The sequence below is a fragment of the Meles meles genome, chromosome 4, assembly GCF_922984935.1.
Source record: "Meles meles chromosome 4, mMelMel3.1 paternal haplotype, whole genome shotgun sequence".
NCBI lineage: Eukaryota > Metazoa > Chordata > Mammalia > Carnivora > Mustelidae > Meles > Meles meles.
The window spans coordinates 144,524,717-144,543,701 of NC_060069.1; positions in this window are offsets into that span (position 1 = coordinate 144,524,717).

Sequence of the window (18,985 nt, forward strand, 5' to 3'; positions counted from 1 at the left end):
ATTCTACATTACCTATGTAATGAGGCATCTTAGTGATTTTAATAACACTATCTGGATAAACATTTGGGATAATTCTAAAGGTGATTTTTCTTTTGTTTCCCATTTTACAGGTTATGATAATCACATTGGACAGTTTTGGGGGGATAATCTATGGTAAGTCTTACTTCTCAAGCACCTACAAAGGATTTATTTAACAATAGAGCCATGGACCATTATGCAATTATTGACTCACATTATAATATGTTAAGAAAAGTACCTAGCTAAAATGGAACTAAAATATCTTTGGTATTCAAGTTATTTTAATATTCTCTGTTCCAAGATTTTTGAGAATAGAAGCCAAAATCAAGGTAAAGAATACTTAGAAAACTGAAATCAGTGTTAGTTTAGGGAAGACTTATTTGGCTCACAAGTGCACTTTTTGAGTACACTAAAAGGAGTTATTTGGATTACTCCAACTAAGCTATATTTGGTAAGCAACAGCTAGCCATATGACATTCTGCTGAGGAGGTCAACTTTTCTGGTTCCAAGATAAGTTAGTAAACTGTACTTAATACTAAACTCACCTGCAAAAATTTATTAGGTGGATAAGACAAAATTATCTGAAACATTCTAAGAGAAACTTGAGTAATGTTGGCTCACGTTTAGAAGTTGTACAATGAAACAAATTTGCCTTTAATGAGGAGAGATAGACTGAGGGAAAGGACTTATGAGCATCTATGGACATTAAGAATGCATGATATTTTAGGAGGAAGACAAATGATAACAAGTGGTCTGAATAGAGGATATCCTTTTACCAAAAAATGGATTAAAAAACTCAACAGATTATTAGAGAGCATACACACTGACCTGAGAAGAGCTATCTTTGTATGCCCATCTAGATGAAAGTAGCAATAGCTCAGGGAAAATGGTCTTTGACTTTGGCAGAAGAAAGCGCAAGGGATGAACTTATGTGAAATTTTGGCCTTGGTAGTCTGTGAAAATTTATGGATACTATATTTTGCATAAATGTTTTTTTTAACTTTGATAGCATCATGAATACATTTAAGAAGCAAGTTTACCCAATATGCAATTAATTAGAACTGACACCTTTTAAACGTGTCTAGGATTCTTAGTAGAGGTCATAAGACTGTGATTGTTTAAGGAAAAGTTCTATTGGAAAACTATGAATGTGTAAACTCTCCATATGGGGCCAGAAACATGAAACTTGGAATCTGAAATTAACTGAAGACTGGATCTACAAATGATTTAACATCCAAAACAATACCAGTATTGATGAATTGGAAGATTGAAATGATTGCTTGACAACATGCTTTTCCAATGGAAGATGACTGGCTAGAGAAAATGTGGATTTATTAAATAATTACTACATTAAGTTCATATATTGACTCTTTCATATATTTCAAATTTCACCACTGAAAAGAAGTAAAAAAGTTGTAAGCTTGTGCATTGCACCCATGTTTGAACTGACATATTTAGTAAATTAAAATTCTTCTTTAAAAATCTTTACCGAGGGGCACCTGGGTGGCTCAGTGGGTTAAGCCGCTGCCTTCGGCTCAGGTCATGATCTCAGGGTCCTGGGATTGAGTCCCGCATCGGGCTCTCTGCTCAGCGGGGAGCCTGCTTCCCTCTCTCTCTCTCTGCCTGCCTCTCTATCTACTTGTGATCTCTCTCTGTCAAATAAATAAATAAAATCTTTAAAAAAAAAAAATCATTACCGAGATCTTATTAGGTGATTAGTGTTCTGATGCTTATCCTTCTACCTTTTTCTACTTTATATGTATATTCATGTGTTTATTTATTTTTATTTTTAAAATAAATAGAGGGGAGACTGGATCCTAAACAGACTCTGTACTGAGCATGGAGCTGGACATGGGGCTCTATCCCATGACCCTGGGATGATGACCTAAGCCGAAACCAAAAGTCAGTCACTCAACAAACTGAGCTACCCAGGCTCCCCATTTACATGTATTTTTAAAGACACAAAATGAAAAGCGATGATATTGAGATATGTGAAAGTAAGAAAGTTAGACAAAGGGACAGGGGGTTGACTAGGAATGGAGTTAACCTACAGCTTTATGGTGGTGGTTTTGTGATTATCATCAGGGATACATGAAACCATGAAACCAGGATATTCACCTGTGGCCAAAGAGGGACGGAAATGTCTTATTGGTGATGTAAAATATACTGATCAATGTACAAAATTCCTCTGTAAGCATTGTCTCCATGTTTGTTTACATAAGTCATGAAAAATATATAGACAGATGCATTTCACCTGATTTATAGGATTACACAGCCTAGTTTCAGCTATGTTAAATAAATAAATAAATAAATAAATAAATAAATAAATAGGGGAGTACAAAGCTTCCTCATTAAACTTGTGACATGGATCCTTTGAGACCAGAGTATGTCTTGGTGGTTCATCACCCAGAGACAAAGTTTGTCATCTGCAACTGAGAACGGATCTTTTGGAAACTTTAGCTAGAAGTCCTGTATCTCCCTAATGATTGTGTGTGCTTTTTTTCTCCTGCTGTCTCTTGCTGTAGGATATCCTTCACGTTTCTTTCTTAAAATATGTATTAATTTAATCATTTGACAGAGAGTGTGTGAAAGTGGGGGAAGGGGCAGAGGGAGTGGGAGAGAGAGAATCTCAAGCATACTTCCCGCTGAGCACAGAGCCCAATGCAGATCTCTATCCCAGGACACTGAGGTCGTGACCTGAGCCCAAATCATGAGTTGGATGCCTCACATATCCTTTACCTTACATATCCTTTACCTTTATTAAAGTTGTATCTGAATATCCCCCTGAAGTCTTGTGAGTTTTTTCAAATGTGCTTTTCTGTGAGGTTGTTGTATCTTACAAATTTACTACTTACAAATTACAAATACACTTTATGGTTGCTCTTGTGTCTTGTATGTATTTTCAAGTTATTTGATCTATGATGCATATCACTAACTTAAGCACTTAGAAAGAAGGTCATGAGAAATGATCAGTGTTCTTGATTGTCAGAACAGTGTAAGAATAGGCTCTGAGCAAGGGAGGTCCTCTGCTCTAGATCCAGGAAATGAGAGGGGACTTTCTCCAAAGAAGTAGAAAGAAAGAAAGAAGAGAGAGGGAAGGGAGGAGGGAGGAAGGAAGGAAGAGAAAAGAAAGACAGAAAGAAAGAAAAAGAAAGAAGGAAAGAAAAAGACTTATGGAAAGTTACAATTCTTTTTATCTTCAGTTTGCACTATTAATTTTCAACAAGGTCTGTGATAAATTATTCTTTCCTGCTGGAGTGGTTCCATCTCATACATGATAAACCCTGATTCTATCCCTGCTTTTGTATTAATTTAATTAGTCATGCTACCTTAAGATAAGGTCATTTTTCTTCCCTGAGATCTCAGTTTCCTTATATACAAGATAAGTGAGTTGTAGCAGATAGGTATCAGAGCCCCTTCATACCCAACGTGCTAAAGTATTTTGTGTTTCAAAACTCATGCATATCTAATCCATAGCAGACACAAGAACATTGGAATAATTTTAGTTCATTCCTGCATATGAATATTTTCACAGTAAGTAACCCAGTACACCAAAGTTTATGCTTTCTAGATATTGCTATTTTGAAATCATATTTGACATAAAAATGACTAGCAGACATTAAACAATGGTCAACATCATTCATAATCACTGAAATACAAATAAAAGACATAATGAGCTACCACCTCACACCTGTGAGAATGGCTGAAATTAACAACTCAGGAAACAACAGATGTTTGTAAGGATGCAGAGAAAGAGGAAAGAAAACTCGGGCAACCACTCTGGAAAATGGCATGGAGGTTCCTCAAAAAGTTAAAAATAGGGGCGCCTGGGTGGCTCAGTGGGTTCAAGTCTCTGCCTTTGGCTCAGGTCATGATCTCAGGATCCTGGGATCCAACCCTGCATTGGGCTCTCTGCTCAGCGGGGAGCCTGCTTCCTCCTCTCTCTCTTCCTGCCTCCTGCCTACTTGTGATCTTGTCAAATAAATAAATAAATGTTTTTTAAAAAGTTAAAAATAAAACTATGTTGTGTCCTAACAGCTGTACCACTAGGTTATTTATCCAAAGGATACCAAAATATTGATTCAAAGAGCACATGCACTCCAATGTTTATAGCAGCACTCTGCACAATAGCCAAAACGTGGAAAGAGCCCAAATGTCCATCAGCTGATGGATGGATAAAAAAGATGTGGTGTGCATACATACCCAATGGAATAGTACTCAACCATCAAAAGAATGAAATCTTGCCATTTGCAACAAGATGGGGTTAGAGCATATTGCTAAGTGAAATAATCAGAGAAAGACAAATGGCATTCATGTGGAATTTAAGAAACAAAACAGTTGAACATCGGGGAAGAGAAGGAAATGTAAATTAAGATAAGTATGTAGAGGGAGGCAAATCATAAGAAACTTAACTATAGGAAACAAACTGAGTGTTGCTGGAGGGTAGGTGGGTTGTGGGATGGGGCAACCCAGTGATGGACATTAAGGAAGGCACTTGATGTAATGAGCACTGGATGTTATATGCCACTGATGAATCACTAAATCCTACTCATGAAATTAATACTACAGTGTATGTGAACTAACTTGAATTTAGATAAAATATTGAAGAAAAAAGAAATAAAATAAAATAAAATTATCTTTGGAAAAATTAAGGAAGTCATGTAGGTCAGAACTATATCTTCATTTACTTTAGCTGTTAGATTTTATGCTGAGTGATTAGAGATACAAAATGTGTAATGGACAGCTCCTGTTTTATTTTCCCATCTAGTTAACAGAGATAAGGCAACTCTCACTATTCATTTATCATGAAAGTGAAAAATGAGACACAGAAAATATCCAGATAAATATATAATACTAGTGTATTAGAATTCTCAAACAAACAAAGAAACAAACAAAAAAACAGAATGAGTAGGAGATATATATACCTATCTATTCCTAATTCTCTTTCAGAGAGAGAAAGAGAGAGACTGCTTCATTATAAGGAACTGTTTCACATGATTCTGGAGGCTGACAAGTCCCAAGACCTGCAGCTAGGAAGCCAGAGATCCAGAAGGGCTGCCGATGTGTGAAAACTGAGAAGTAGAACAGCACTCCATACTTTCAGTCTGCAGGTAAGCAAGCTCAAGACACAGGAAAAACAGCTGTTTCAGTTTGAGTCTGAAGCCAGGAAAACAATCTCCTAAAATAAGAAATGAATGAAAAGTCCCATCGATGACTGAAAATGAGACCAGATATCAAACTGTAGCTGTTCTTCATTGCTTTGTCACAAGAGCTGTCGTAACTAATATGCTTCATTCTTTGAAGTTTTAATACATCAAGTTTTGTTTTTTTTCTGATTATAACCACAGTAATAGAAATGTTATATGTGTCACCAAGTTCAGTTTCAATAATACTAAGACACTTAGAGAAAATAGAAAAAATATTTTGTTTATTTTAAGTCAGTGTATTAATATCAAAAACCATTATTTGATTATTTCCCATGTATATCTGCACACTTTGCTTTGGTAAGTTTGGAAAAATAAAAAGCTCTGGGATTTTTATACAAATTTCACAAAATAGATTGACAAAAAAAAACCTTGTAACCTGTTTACAGAGAGATTCTACATAATATGTTGATGGGCTTTGGTTTAGATCTTTACAACTATTTATAACACATATTTTTATAAAATATATCTTCATAATGAAGTATGGTTCCTATCTTAGAAAACCATTTAAAGTAGAAAGCTTGGGGAGTCTGGGTGGCTCAGTGGGTTAAGCCTCTGCCTTTGACTCAGGTCATGATCTCAGGGTCCTGGGATTGAGCCCCACATCAGGCTCTCTGCTCAGCGGGGAGCCTACTTCCCCCTCTCTCTCTGCCTGCCTCTCTGCCTACTTCGGATCTCTGTCTGTCAAATAAATAAATAAATAAATCTAACAAAAATAAATAAGTAAAGCAGAAAGCTTTACAAAGCACTTGAGCAACTGACTTTCCTTGATCCTTACTAGTCACTTGGATTTAAATGTTTTATTAGGAGTTTGTGTGTTGAGATTTTTGTCAATACATTATTGTTTTAATCATTACAGAATGTGTCTTTCTGACAAGTTTCAGATTTTTCCCCAAAATCAGAATTATTTTTGTAAAGAAAGATGTTTGCAGTGAGAGATATTTAAGACAAAGTGGGAGTTAAGTGTTCAATAATTGTATTGTCTTTGAGTTGCAAAGGGTAGAAATAAAAAGCTTTGTTGTAATATGAGTAGAATTTTAAGTAAATCAACATCGAGTCAAAATAAACTTTATTTTAATTATTATTTGGAAATCAGGTCTCATATATTCCCCCATGTATGCATTTGATAGATTTCAGGCTTAAAAAAAAAAAAATCTCCAATTCTAGAAATTTCTTCCTTGTCTCAAACCTATGTATAAATGGTTTATTTAAGTGAAACCTTCTTTTTCGCTCCAAAATGATTAATTTCATTTAAATATCATACAGTTTCAGGTATGTCTAATCATTTCATAATTTAAAAATAGTCTTCTTTAAATTTTAGCCAGTTCCTCTGATGCAGTTATTATCCTTAACAATTAATCAATTAATGTCGTTATATCTTAACAGCTAAGGCATGAAAATTTCTTATCAGCTTTTAGTGTGAGGATTAGAAGAAATTCTAGTTGCAAACTGCATATATCAACTGATAAAAACTGAATTTATCTAATTTGCTTATTCCTTGCTAGTGAAGCCTAGGGTCATTAGGTAATCTGACAGATACTATAATTAGTGACATGCTTATCTTAATAATAAAACAATTAGTAACTTCCCTATAAGCAGGCCATGGAAAGCTAGTTATTGATGAAAATAAAATATTCAACGTTACAAATACTTTCAGCTACTTCTATCCTGAAGCTATGTTTCATGTTTTTGTTTTTTTGTTTTACAAACTTAAAAGTTTATCGATAAAATTGGATGGAGATTTAAAAAATGAAATAAAATCGCCTATTATGTTAGAAAACTAAAAGGAACAAAACATTTACTTTACAGCACAATACATAATTCTTTTTTTTCTTTTTTTTTCAGTATTTAAACTTATTTATTTTTTCAGTGTAACAGTATTCATTGTTTTTGCACAACACCCAGTGCTCCATGCAATACGTGCCCTCCCTATTACCCACCACCTGTTCCCCCAACCTCCCACCCCCGACCCTTCAGAACCCTCGGGTTGTTTTTCAGAGGCGAACCGTAAGAGACTATGGACTCTGAAAAAACAATACATAATTCTTAACTCTACTATGAGGGTATAGAAAAAAAAACAATCATTCATAATTGGAAACCAAGCTTTTTATTATAATGTCAAGCCTCAGAAATTTGGAAGATTATGTCCCTCTTTCTAATGTTCAAAAATGTTTTTATGTTTCAGTATATGCTGAAACCAACCCATTTATTTTCAGCATTTCAAAGATATTATGCTTTCAAAACAAAGGAGATCATAAGCCTGCTGCATTTGGTTTAACAAAACAAGTACTAATTGCATAACACATGTAATTACATTTAAGATATCATTTGTAACAAGGTAGTCATTCTATATTACCTATTAGTTATACTTCATTATTATAAGAGATAAATTAAATTTAAACCTGTTAACAATTCAGAATGCAAAACATCAAAAGGTCTTATTTACATTTTTCCACATCAAGTTTTCTGCATATGCTTTTATTTCTGTTCAGAGTTAGGAACACAAAATGCAACTTTTCCTGAGGGATAAAAATAGTAGTTAAGCAGCACAAGACACTTTCTCAAGTTCCAGGGATATAAATTAATATTATAATAAATCCATAATACTTCTATATTGAGTATAATATACCAAATTGCCATATGCATGTCTTATTACAAATGCAGTTTAAGATAAAAATAATTATGAAAGTCTGTATGTACAGAATGAGTTAAGATGTGTTTTTTAATGTACAAAGAAAACGAAAGTAACAAAGGCTTATAATAGGAATTAGAATAATCTTATAGAGGGAAACATATTTTACCTGTGATTTAACAAGTTGTCTTATTACTCTGATTGTACCCTTATCCTATTATATGTAGGGTCTTAAAACAGGAATAAGATAGCTACTTTATTACAATTGATTCCAAGTCTGGAGACAATTCCCATTTTACACCTAGTAGGGTATTCTTAATGATTGTATTCAAAAGAAATTGAAACACACTTGTTTCACTCTAGTTATTATGAAGAACAATATATTAAAATGGAAGCAATTTCTAAAAACAAGTCTTGTAGTTTCATCTGTATGGTAGATTCATCTGTATGGTAGAGATGTCCGTAAATGCCTTGCTATTCCTCTAAGTAAGAGAGAATCAAATTCTGTCCGCTCCTTGAATCTGAGCAGGTCGGGGTGAACTGTTAGCCCAAGGTAATGTAGAACTAACCTTTCAGGAATTGTGGAGGCTCGGCCAAAGGGGACATTTCAGCTTGAGCCTGGGTCTCTTGAGATGGTTCTCTAGAAGCTCTGAGTTGCAGGGTATGGATTCCAATTATCCTGAGAACTCCCAACTGAGTCTCGCTGACCAGCACTCAACCACAGTGCAAATCAGATCATTCAGCCCAGCCCATTTGTCAAGTGAATCTAAAGAGTGAACTCTATTGGTGTCATGTGGATTTTCTGATTCAGAGAATTATGATATATAATAAATTTATTGTTTAATTAATTTGATGCTTGGGGGGTTGTTCAATGAAATGAGCTATTTCTTTTTTGTTTGTTTGGTTTTTTGGGGGGTAGGGGGGACTGGAGGTGATCCAAGTTAGCTACATAAGAATCCACCAGGAACACTTTAAAATATCATACATTCCTCATAAGCACAAATGTTTATGATGGCTTCATTTTAATGAAGTGCTTTAATCACACTCTGTCACAGATTTAATGGCTACTACTTGATTTGGATGATATCTGGTAGTCTGGAGGTTAAAATGTATCTCAGAGAAGGTGAGGAAGAACTGGCAAAGATTTTTTTTTTTAAATTTTGAACTCCATACAATAACAGAATCTTCACATAACCTGAATCCACTCAATTTTTGGATGGCAAAGAATGCAAACATGTGTGTGTGTGTGTGTGTGTGTGTGTGTGTTTATGTCTCAACAAAAATTTGATTGTTTGAATATATAAGTAAGTTAGTTTTGACAGTATTTCTATCTTACATATACTTTTCATAAGTTACTCTTTCTAGGCAGACCTACATTTTTGTCAGCTTCAAGAGGAACTTTACCAATTCAGACTTCAACCTCTGTCTTTGCAAATGTCTATTCCTAACTTTAGATAGTATGTAGTTTTCTTTGTTATCTATGGAAGAGTTGTTTTCAAAAGTTTTCTAAAATATATTAATCCCCTTTATCCACACAGAGGTACATTTCAAATCTTCAGGGGATGCCTGAAGCCACAGATAGTGCCAAATCCCATATATCTATGTTTATTCCTATGCATGCATACCTATAATAAAGTTTAATCTATAAATTAGTCACAGTAAGTGGTTAACAATAATAATTAATAGTGAAATATAGCTATTGTAACAATACACTGTAACAAAAGTTTAGCAAATGCTGTCTCTCATTCTCAAAAGATCTTATTGTACTGTACTCATCCTTTTTATGATGATGGAATAAGATGACAAATGCTTCTGTGAGGAGATGAACTGGGATGAATGACAAAGGCATTATGATGTGGCTGTTAGACTACTGTTGACCTTCTGATGAGACTTTAGGAAGATTGTCTGCTTCTGGACCCTCGCTGACCACTCAAACCACAGAAAGTGAAAACACGGATAATGGTGCGCTACTGTACATTAATTTATAGAAATTGGAACAACGAATCTTGGAACACTGAAAAAATTAAATTAAATTAAAAAAAAGAAATCGGAAGAAAGGTAATTTATTCTGGTACTGGCTGTGTTTATTGATGATTTATTATATCTACTATAACTCTAATCACATTTCCATTTAAAATTAACATGTAATAGTAACAACTAACAAAGTCAATGAAATGAAATTTAGAAAATGATGCGCTTTTTTTCTCATTTTTATTTTAATTAATTTATTTTTTCAGCGTAACAGTATTCATTGTTTTTGCACAACACCCAGTGCTCCATGCAAAATGTGCCCTCCCTATTACCCACCACCTGTTCCCCCAACCTCCCACCCCTGACCCTTCAAAACCCTCAGGTTCTTTTTCAGAGTCCATAGTCTCTCATGGTTCACCTCCCCCTCCAATTTTTTTTTTTTTTTTATAAACATATAACGTATTTTTATCCCCAGGGGTACAGGTCTGTGAATCGCCAGGTTTACACATTTCACAACACTCACGATAGCATATACCCTCCCCAATGTCCATAACCCCCTCCCCCTCTCCCAACCCCACCTCCCCCCAGCTTTTTTGTAAGATGGAGAAATTACTTCTACTATAAAAGTAAATTTCTTTGGTGCGAACTTCAACTGAAATAGACTTTTGTTGAGATTAGAACTTACAAGATTTTAATAACATAAGTAATGATGGAATCTGTACATGACTTTAATCACAGTGTTTACAAACTAAGTTCAATAATATTCAAATTAGCATCTATATATTAAAATGTATATATTGTAATTATATGCTGTGAGACTACTGCCTACATAACAGTTGGGAAGCTATTTTCAAACTGCAGTTAATCATTACATCTTTTGAAGACTATGGATAGAAGGTATTAAGGTAATTTTATTTTACAATACATGTTCCATTTAAAAAGTGCTGTTATTTCCAAATTGATACTTTCTTATTTTAAAAAGAAGGAAAGGAAAGTAAAAGGAGGGAAGGGGATGGGAGGAAAGGAGAAGAGAAGAGAAGAGAAAAAAGAAGAGTATAATACTATTCTTTTTTTTTGATACGGGGAGGAGTATAATACTATTCTAAGCATACACCATGCCTTTGGTAAACCAAATCACATAATAATTAGTGTGGTATAAAGAGAACAGCTTAGTATAAATTTTAACTAACCAAATATATCAATATAAATGAAAAATGTCCCTTTGAAGAAAAACTATTTATGCTCTGTAAAAGAAAATTTATCTGTAGAAAATATCAAATTTTAATTTGCAATTTTAAAGACTAAAAAGAGGAGCAACTGTTTGGTAAAAATTGTTATTTTCTTTTCATTGGAATCACAGTGAAATACTTATTCAGAAAACCTAAAATAAGAGTGAAGAAAATGTCATGTTGCCCCAACCCAGAAAGCTTTGTTCTTTTGCGATAATATTCTTAAAACACGTCAAAATGTCTTACTTTTTTATATTTAGATGTTTTTGATTTATTAGTTGTTTATAATTTACCATATTTAAAAAATTAATTTTCTACCACATCAATCATCAGAACAATTGCTAGGGCTTCAACTGAGCCTTGAAAATGTACATTTATACACATAGAACCCAGGGCATAGGTGGAGATGAAAGTCTCATACAATTAATGAACAAGTTTCTAAGGAACAGGATCACTTTTCTAGTTAATTTTTGTGTTGGAATGTGCACTGTAATTCTAATCAAGGAATAACTGAAATTGTAATCATTGAAATAAAAAAAAAAACATGTTAAGTAGTTTCATAGAGGCAGATTAAAAAGATAAACCAGATAATAGAGTGGAAGAAAATATTTTGAGCTCAAAAGATAAATACCAACATGAAAAAACAATGTTAAATTTAAGTTAATGGATGAGATCATTGTTTTCTGTGTTTAATTCTAACGTACACTTGGAAGAGATTTGAGAATGAGAAAGTACTTTCAGTGACGATCATAGCTGAGGATCCTTAGAGCCAACAAGCATGATTTCCAGTCATGGAAAACAAACAAACAAACAAACAAACTGAAAAGAATGCTACCAAAAAATCCCAAAACACTGAGGTAATGGGATCTTAAGTCTGATTACTTACAAAGAAATAGTAGATTTCACCATTGCAAAAATAGGAGCCAGAAGTCAGTGAAATATTGTCTTCAGAGTGTTGGGTGACAATAACTATTAACTTGTAATTGTTTACTTAGGTCAACTATAAATTAAGAATAAATTTGAAATACCGTTTTCTTTAAATCTTGTTGTTATAATGACACTCGAGAGATTCTAATGAAAGATATGGACTTCTGCTCTGGCTAATACACATACATGCTAGGTTTGCATAAAACTTTAGATTTGTAGGGGTGCCTGGGAGGCTCAGTGGGTTAAGCCTCTGCCTTTGGCTCAGGTTAGGATCTCAGGGTCCTGGGATCGAGCCCCACATCAGGTTTTCTGCTCGGCTGGGAACCTGCTTCCCCCTCTCTCTCTGCCTCCCTTTCTGCCTACTTGTGATCACTCTCTCTCTCTCTCTCTCTCTGTCAAATGAATAAAAAACTTTAGATTTGTAAATGCCCCGAAGCCTCTTTGGTCTAAAGAGCACATCTTTACCTATGAATCAAGCTACTGTGGTATCTATGAGTACCCATGGTATTTAAGACTATATACTGAAAACTTATGCCACTCTCTTTAGAACACTTGAAGTTTCTTTCTTTCTTCCTTCCTTCTTCTCCTTCTCCTCCTCCTCCTCCTCCTCCTCCTCCTCCTTCTTCTTCTTTCAATGAATTGCACTGGTTTTATTAAAGGTACCATCCATTATGTTACATACATACTAATGCAATTCGCAGACTTAAAATGTATTTCGTGTTTTTTTCAGGCACTCTCAGTCACTGGCACTCTCAACTTCCACTAACTCAAGTACAAAAAGCCTGCTGTAGATTCATATATATGCATGCAGGAACAGAGTCTTTAGAAGGCAGACTCTGTAATTACTGGTTTGGAGAGAGAGATTATCTATTTGCTCTCTTCTGTTACTAGTAATAGCATTTGTCGTTCCAAAATGTAAATCTCTAAAGTTTTATTTTTTAAGAGAGAAACCTATAAGGAGAAGTGTTTAACATTTGAGTTCACATACAACTCAGGATGGCAAAAAGATCTATAAAACTACTTTTCTTTAGCCATTGAACACATTTTGAAATTGGCACAGGTGTAAAGTCTTTGGTGCAATAACCTCTGTTCCAATCTTTCCATCCAAACTGACTGGAGGGTTAGAATTGCATAACTGTTGATGGCAGTGTCTCTGGAAATGAGCTGCTTGCCTAAGGATAATCTCTGTGTCACCAGCATCTTGCTATTCAACTAGATGTTTCCGTTCTTAGATACGTTTTTTCCTCTGTGAATATTTAGCCTCACTTTTCCCACCTGCAAATAAGAATAGTGATAGTAAATACTACTTAGGTTGTTGTATCAAAGATCTAAATTATTTATATCATTTAATACAGTTGCTGAAATGAGTGCGCCTAACCAGTTTTTACCTGTTATTATTAGTTCAGATACTTAACCAGTCATTTCCTATTTCTGTTGGAAGAACAGCTCAGTTATTTCAAAATAGTATTGGTGAATTTTAAAGGCAATGATATTCAACTAAATTGAATTAAAGTTACTTATACATAAATAATTTTAATTTCCTATTTTGGATAAGTGAATATACAACTTGTAAAATATCCATACTTAGAAATGTTTTGAGAAAAGATTAAAATGTTACTTAAACCATTAGTATTAAAGATCAAAAATATTTAAGCATTAAAGACATGTTGTAGTATGCATGTAATGAAAAGCTGTGGTATGTAAAATTTCAAATCACAAATTTCTTGTCTTATTTTTCTTTTGTTCATTTAAAGAACAATAGTTAAATTAGAATGTTATATATCTAACTGAAATCCTAATAGACTTAAACTCTTCAAATCAAATTACGCACTGAACTAAGATAAACTGAGCAAAATGTCAGTTTTGAATAGACATTATTTGTCTGCTGGAAAACTTCCATATTTTCTAAAACAAAAAAAGGCAAAATCATGCAGAATTCTGTCTACTATAAATATGGAATTTATGGCTATAAGATAAAGTTGATTGCATGTAATATTCTTTAATATTTAAACATTATTAATAAGCATAACCATGCAGGGGTGCCTGAGTGGCTCAGTGGGTTAAGCCTCTGTCTTTGGCTCAGGTCATGATCTCAGGGTCCTGGGATCAAGCCCTATATCGGGGTCTTTGCTCAGCAGGGAGACTGCTTCCCCTCCCCCCTCTGTCTGCCTCTCTGCCTACTTGTGAATTCTGTCTGTCAAATAAATAAATAAACTCTTAAAAAAATAAGCATAACCATGCATATAATTTTGTCAGACAAATAAATGCACTGCCATATATATTACATTTATTATATTAATTTGTATAATTGATTTGCTTACCAAATATGAAAAAATAGGCAAGGGAAACAAAAGCAAAAATGAACTATTGGGACTTCATCAAGATAAAAATCTTCTGCACAATGAAGGAAACAGTGGACAAAACTAAAAGGCAAATTTGCAAATGATATATCTGATAAAGGGTTAATATCCAAAATCTGCAAAGAATTTATCAAACACAATGCCCAAAACACAACTAATCCTGTTAAGAAATGGCCAGAAGACACAAGGAGACATTTTTCCAAAGAAGACAACCAGGCCAACAGACAAATGAAAAGATGCTCAACGGGGGTGCCTGGGTGGCTTGGTCAGTTAAGTGGCTGCTTTTGGCCCAGGTCATGATCCCAGGGATCGAGCCCTGCATCGGGCTCCTTGCTCAGGGAGGAACCTGCTTCTCCCTCTTGTCCTCACTCATATTCTCTCTTGCTATCTTTCTCAAATAAATAAATAAATAAAATATTTTAAAAAATTAAAAAATTCTCAACATCATTCATCATCAGGGAAATACAAATTAAAACCATAATGAGATATCACCTCACACATCCATCAGAATGCTAAAATTAGCACGAGAAACAATAGATTGGCCATGGATGAGCACAAAGGGGAACCTTCTTACACTGTGAGAATGCAAACTGGTGCAGTCACTCTGGAAAACAGTATGAAGTTTTCTCAAGTTAAAAATAGAACTATGCTGGGGCACCTGAGTGGCTCAGCGGGTTGAGCTTTGGGTCATGATCCTAGGATCCTGCGACCAAGCCCCTCATTGGGCTCTCTGCTCAGTGGAGAGCCTGTTTCTCCCTCTCCCTCTGCCTGCCACTCTGCTTACTTCTGTTCTCTATCTCTCTGTCAAATAATAAATTAAAAAAATCTTAAAAAAAAAAAAGAACTATGGTATGACCCAGCAACTGCACTACTATGTATTTGACCAAAGGATACAAAAGTACTGATTGAAGGGGTACATGCACCCTGAAGTCTATAGCAGCCTTATCAACAATACCCAAATTATGGGAAGAGCCCAAATGTCCGTCGACTGATGAATGGATAAAGAAGGTGTGGTGTATATATTACTCAGCCTTCAAATGGAATGGAATCTTGCCATTTTCCATGACATGGATAGAGCTAGCATGTATTATGCTAAGTGAATTAAGTCGGTCAAAGAAAGACAAACATAGTATGAGTTCACTCATATGAAGATCATATGAAGCTTTGCCAGGTTCTACCACATCACATCTTTAAAAATGGTCCTCTATTTTGTACAAGTTGACAAGCATGAAAGTAGAAATTATTTATGCCAGATGGCCATTGGGGTGTTTTGCCCTTAAATGAAAAGTCTCTTGCATCTTGCCGTGCTGTGTTTTGTGGCTGTTTCCCAACACAGTCAGTTTTGTGGTCAAGAAAACACCTGTTGGCCAAAGGCAGTTGCTTGCTGCTTCAATTCTGGACAAGTTGAAGACATGCTTCAATTTTGCCACATCTAAGCAGCTGTGTGGTATTTTCAGAAGGTGGTGTGGTCCTCAGGCGAGTGACTGGTATTTTACATCAGCAAAATAACTTAATTTTACAGATTGCATACAAAAATAAAAGTTGTTACTTTTTATGCATTTCATTCTTTTAGAATAAAATAAGTACAGGTTACTGGAATAAAATTCCCTTTCATCACTTTAAAAATTACATTTTTTTAAAGATTTTATTTATTTGACAGACAGAGATCACAAGTGGACAGAGAGGCAGGGCAGAGAGAGAGGAAGGGAAGCAGGCTCCCTGCTGAACAGAGATCCCAATGGGGGGCTCGATCCCAGGGCTCTGGGATCATGACCTGAGCCAAAGGCAGAGGCTTTAACCCACTGAGCCACCCAGGCGCCCCCCAAAATTAAATTATTTTAAAAATGTTTATTTTTCACATCATTGATCAAAAATCATTTCAACTCATTTTAATTTGAAGTTAAACTAAGCTTTTGAATTTAACACCAGAAGCTGAAGGATTCTATATGAAACCTAACTATATGTGGATCATGCAGAAACATTAAATTATGAGGAAAACCAGACTCTTCATAAGACCTATCTCTCCTGCCACATGGAAGAAAAACTTCTGTGTGTGATGCTCTTGTTTAACTAATTATTTTGATAATTTAATAGAATTTCATCTGCTTTAAAGTGTCAGCATTTTCCTTTTCAATGGCAGTTTAATCTTGGTTAGTTTAAAAGATTGATTTTAGCAATATGCCAATATTTTGTAATTTTTTAAATTTTTTTTATTTAAATTCAATTTAGTTAACATAAACTATATTATTAGTTTAGAGGTAGACTGTAGTGATTCATCAGTTGCATATAACAACCAGCGCTCATTACATCAAATGCCTCCTTAACGCCCATCCCCTAGTTACCTCATCTGCCCACCCACCTCCCAGCAACCCTGTTTGTTTCCTAGAGTTCAGTGTGTCTTATGATTTGTGTCCCTCTCTATTTTTATCTTATTTTATTTTTCTTTCCTTACCCATATGTTCATCTGTTTTGCATCTTAAATTCCACATATCAGTGAAATCATATGGTATTTTTTTCTCTCACTTATTTCACTTAGCACAATACCTTCTAGCTCCATCTATGTCATTGCAAATGGCAAGATTTCATGCTTTTTGATGGCTGAGTGTTTTAATATCCATTTCTACTCAAGATAAATACATCGTTTTATCTAGATTCATGGCTTTCCCTATCTGAATTTTTGTACTTCTCTTTTTGTCCCTTTTTAAAGAGCTGTTTCTATTTTATTGATGTTATAATCTGTACTTTCATAAAATATTAATAGGTTAATAATAGGAATTATTACACCAAAATCTTTATAATCAGGAATCGAAAACAGATTGACTTCTATTTTTACTGGGACTTTCGGAAAACACAATGACAAAGTTAGTTTTTCTTTCCTTTTCTCTAATATTTTTTAATGTTATCAATAAAACTTCTCTATTTTAACTCAGGGTATAGAATCTTTCTTCATGTGATTTTTGCTCTTTTTCCTCCATGAACTGCTTTGATGTTGTTTGCTAGTCAAGAGCTTCCCAGGTGAAATCTGAAGCCAGCCTGTAAGCCTAGGGCAAGGAAAGACCTGATAACCTTAAAAATAAAACTGTCAGTAATTTTAGTAACAAAAGATAGGTTTATTTGAGAATAGCAAAGAATTGCAATATGGAACAACACACTCTGGCAAAACCATAAGTAAGTATAGAGAACAAAGGAGAGGAATGTTCTTTTATAGAGAAAAGTGGGAATCTGGGAAGGCTATTTGTTGTAAACAAAAACATCCCCTGGCATTAACTGAGAACTGAAAGTGTAGCGGCTTTTCATTAGCTGAGTTGTGACAGTCCCTCACTGGCTGAGCCATCGAGGGACATAAGCAGTGGAAGACTTACTTCCTTCTACTAGGATAGTAAAGTAGTATCCATGTGCAGGGTTCACCTTTTTCTTTTGGGTCTGTAATTAACCCTGAATGATAGGGCATATGAGCTCTCCCAGCTAAACTTCTCAATTTCATTCTAGGGAGGTTTCCTTTTCTTAATTTTGATTCCACACAAATTTTAGAATTGTTTGTTCCAGCTCTTTGAAAAACGCTGGTGGAATTTTGATCAGAATGGCATTGAAAATATAGCTTGCTCTGGGCAGTATAGACATTTTAACAATGTTTATTCTTCTGATCCGTGAGCATGGAATGTTTATCCATCTTTCTGCGTCTTCTTCAATTTCTTTCATGAGTGTTCTGTAGTTCTTTAAACACGGATCCTTTACCTCTTTGGTTGGGTTTATTCCAAGGTATCTTGTGGTTCTTGGTGCTACAGTAAATTGAATAAATTCCTAATTTCCCTTTCTATATTTTCATTGTTAGTGTATAAGAAAGCAACTGATTTCTGTGCATTGATTTTGTATCCTGCCACATTACTGAATTGCTGTATGAGTTCTTGTAGTTTGGGGGTGGAGTCTTTTGGGTTTTCCATATAAAGTATCATGTCATCTGTGGAGAGAGAGAGTTTGACTTTTTCTTTGCCAATTTGAACGTATTTTATTTATTTATTTATAGTTAGTTAGTTTTCTGATTGCTGTTGCTAGGACTTCTAGTACTATGTTGAACAACAGTGCTGAGAGTGAGCATCCTTGTTGTGTTCCTGATCTCAAAGAGAAGGCTGTCAGTTTTTCCCCATTGAGAATTATATTCACTGTGGGTTTCTCCTAGATAGAGTTTATGAAGTTGAGGAATGTTCCCTCTCTCCCTGTACTTTGAAGAGTTTTAATCAGGAACACATGCTGTATTTTGTCAAATGCTTTTTCTGCATCAATTGAGAGGACCATGTGGTTCTTCTCTCTTCTCTTACTAATTTTCAAAGACCAAAAAGAAAGAGGCAGGTCATTACAGATCAAAAGGTGGCAGGTTTAATAAGCAAGGGAACTTATATGCAAGGCCTGTCTTGGGTGGCCTTGAAACTAATAGATCTCCACAACCTCTATCAAACCTTAACAGTATTATGAAAGACCTTAATGGGGTTTTGTCATCTATATCTTCCAGATGCCTCAACAACACATCACTATCTCAAGGCTGGGTCTTTGGGGACAGTTTCTGAGACCAGGAAAGGCAAGTAGAATACCCACTCCAAGGATGGGAGTTGGTGGTTAAGTGACTTCAATTGCCAGGTCTTGCTCCTG